At 38.2% G+C, this 3669-nt stretch overlaps 1 protein-coding gene across 1 annotated transcript in view; it reads right to left on the bottom strand.

Moving 5' to 3' along the window:
• The window catches only part of SLN (sarcolipin), a 4797-nt gene extending 1893 nt beyond the window's left edge, over positions 1 to 2904 (bottom strand). Inside the window, exon 1 of the mRNA XM_006765336.1 lies at positions 2829 to 2904. The gene's annotated coding sequence lies outside the window, so the exon portion shown is untranslated. The remainder of the gene's footprint in view (positions 1 to 2828) is intronic.
• Between the last annotated feature and the right edge of the window lie 765 nt (positions 2905 to 3669).

Here is a 3669-nt window from a genome sequence, read left to right as displayed (position 1 = left end):
TTATTTGCTAAAGGTGGGAGTTCAGGGGGGCAGAAAGGATTGTTAGCAAGTTTTGGCCTGACCATCTAATCTGACTGAATTATTCATTGTAATTACTGTATTTGTTGTGTTATTCGTGGATCAAATGATTAATGGTATAAACCAGCTGGATGATCATTTTTCATATCATTTCATTGTTGGTATAAAACACAAGTTCAAATCAGATGGTGCCAACTAGTAGGTTGTTGAATCTTAGTTAAAATATGGCCAGTGATGATTGATTTATGTTTCATTTTCTTCTTAATTATTACCCGTCTTCTGGCCCTCCACATGAAGGACGTAGTAAATTGCCAATGAAAATCTTTGTACAAATGCTTTAGAAAGTAAACAGAAGACAATAAACGGATGAGGAAGCAGAGAGGGTGTGTAAGAACGTACACAGAGCAGAGGGGACCAGGAAGGTGATGAATCCCAGCAGGGAGCCTGGCGGCAAAGGCATGAGAATAAAAGACAGACTCTTCCTTATGAATTTATTAATAAAATGAAATCCTGGCCCAGATGCCCACTCGTGTGGGTAAGTTCTGAAGAAATACAGAGCTATGCAAAAATGTGAGTCTGTTTCTAATGATTAAAACAATTCATGGAGGGCAAAGTAACTGTCCCACCAAATCTGCCTTAGATTAAGCTCTTGAATAAAGAGGATCATGGAGCATGGCCCAACAAGAACATTCTGGGAAGAAAAAAAAAGTATGCGATTGTCTAACCACTGTGCTGTCCACCTGGAACTAATACAAAATACTATTGAATGTAAACTGTAATTGAAAAATAAAATAAGAAATATGTATACTTTTAAGGATTCCAATATTTATTGCAAAATTTTCCTCTTACATTTTTTTCTAGTTTCTATACCACTAGTGTATGAAAGAGCTAGTTTTCCTATATCAAAATGGACATTAGTGATTTATTTTATTTTACCTTAAACAATTTAGTAAATTAAAAAATATAGTTTACCCAGGAAATTCTTATTACTGTGCCAATTAAATATTTTCCATGTGTTAAAAAAAAAAGAAGAACATTCTGAGAAAATGTTATTGAAAGTTGTCCACAGTTTTTGGTATGTGACCTTCACAACAACTCTGTGACCTTCTCAGAACTCAGGCAAGTGTTATCGTCATTATTCTCTCTTAGATTTTCTAAGAAATTGGCTTTTTGAGAGAGGTTGAGTTGTGTAGTAACATATAGTAAATTAGAGGCAGAGGTAGAGCTGGCAGATTGGAAGTAGTTGCTAGAACTGTGATTATTTCTATAGAAGTGATTACAAGAATAAGTTACTACTGCAATTACTGCCCTCACTAAACAAAATTAGTGTAAATTTTCAACCGCTTTGAGAAAACAATGTGACTTTTTTTAATTGAAGTTGTACATGTTCATTCCCTATTATCCAGTGATTTCACTTTTACTCTAGAAAACTCAAGCTCATATGAGCCAGGATGCTTATACAAGGATGTTCACAGCAACATTTTCACAATATCCCCACCCTGGAAACAACTCAAATGTTTATCAACAGTAGAATGGATGATGAATGGGTGGTCTATTCATATACCTGAATGCTACAGAGTTAAGAAAATATATGAATTATAACAATAGTCAACAAAATGGGTAGATCTCATAAATATAATTGTTGTGCAAAAGAAGAATTTACAAAAGAAACATAGAATATCATTCCATTTATCCCAAGTCAAAAACAGGGAGCTTCATCATATTGTTTAGGAATGCACATATAGATGATAAAAATATAAAGAGAAGCATGGACAAGATGATCTCAACAATCAAGATTGTGATTACACATGGTGGGGCAACGAGGGGGAGGTGACCGGGAATAGACTTTTGGGGTACTGACAATGATCTCTTTCTTAATCTGGGTGGTAATTGTGTAGGTGTTGCCTTAAAATTATTGTCAAACTGTATGTTTTATGCACTCTTCACATTTTTTTCAGTAGTCTCTGAATTGAAAGGCTACCCATCATACTTCTTGAATACCTGTGAAGTACCTCTTACTCTTTCTTGTACTTTGATGGTGGTCTTAAATATTTGGGATTTTTAAAGTAGATTTTAAACGAACAAAACACAGAGTTAAGGTGAGAATTTCTAATGAATCAACTCAATCAACACGTGCTCATTGTAAGGGGTGGACTTAATTTAACTTTCACACACATTAATACCAAGGTCAGGCAGAAATTCAGACCAGCAACCTTCATTTTTCTGCTGTTAAGCCACAAAGACTATTTTGGCTTTATTTTTTTTAATTCTTTTTTAAGTTGATTTTAGAGATAGGGGAAGGGAGAGAGAGAGAGAGAGAGAGAGAGAGAGAGAGAGAGAGAGAGAGAGACATCAACCAGTTGCCTCCTGTACCCTGTACCGGCCTTGACTGGGGATTGAACCCACAGGCTAGGTATGTGTCCTCACCAGGAATCGAACCTGTAACCTCTCGGGGTACAGGCCAATGCTCCAACCAACTGAGCCCCCCTGGCCGGAGCTTGGCTTTATTTTAAAATTTCCCTGGAGTCAAGATCACACCATATGATCCAAAGTGATTGCTATATGGATGAAATAAAAACCGAAAATGCATATCATGAAGGGAAAATAGGAAATCAAGAATCAATACTATTCACTTTATAGCTTAAGAAATACCATGTACAATAAGCATTGTCTATTTCATTAAGAAATGTAAATATTCCACTGCCTTTCTCATTTGCAACTTGTAACACACACACACACACACACACACACACACACCCGTAGGCTAAGCCTAAGAATCCTGCCATTCCCGAAGAGGGTCAAGAACGTACCTGCTGTGGTAGGCTTCTCCCGTCTCCCCCTCTCTCTCCTCTCTCTGACTCAGGTTCCAACCTGCTTGTCTTCTGGGCCGTCTGGACTTCGGGACTCTGGGCAGGGCCTAAAGTAGTCCCAGGGAGGTGGCAATCACTGTGATGTCACTGATGAAACATCTCAGAGGAACAACCTCCAAAGGTTTGAGGCTATTTGTGTTTAGGGGGACATGGAAATATGTTCACTAAGACTCTCTTCCATTAATACCAATTTGTATTAACACCCCCGGGACTTAAAATCTTTTCTTTCCAGTTGACGTTTGTTACCATTGATGCAGGTTTTTAATTTATCTTTTACATCTTCATGAATATCTTTAACACATTTTTAAAACATCATAAACCACGATGATAGACTAATGCCAACAAACCAGCACTGCATTTGGCTCCTCCCATAGTCAGCATGTGAGGGTGTGAAAGGGGACTTCGTTTCACTACCCATTTCTTTAGCTATTTGAAGTCTAAAGAGTTCTTGCTTTGCACATGCACACCCCAAACCACACACACACACACACACACACATGCATGCACACCCCAAACCACACACACACGCACACACCCCAAACCACACACACACACACACACACACACACACACACACACACACCAAATTCAACAGGCATCTTTAGCTCCTTCAACACTGACTTTAGTCCAAGCAGTGAAAGTTATCTCCTCAGTCACCTGCTCCGCATGCCTTTCCAGCTAAGCTGTATGTTGCAAGTTGACACATTAATATAGTTTCATCCAAAACAGCTGTGGAAGCCATGGTCTATATGTCACTGTCAGTAAACTAATACAGCAGCAA

This window comes from Myotis davidii, unplaced genomic scaffold (genome assembly GCF_000327345.1).
Source record: "Myotis davidii unplaced genomic scaffold, ASM32734v1 scaffold600, whole genome shotgun sequence".
NCBI lineage: Eukaryota > Metazoa > Chordata > Mammalia > Chiroptera > Vespertilionidae > Myotis > Myotis davidii.
The sequence above is the reverse complement of the archived record's forward strand: the minus strand, read 5'-3'. Positions and strand labels throughout refer to the sequence as shown.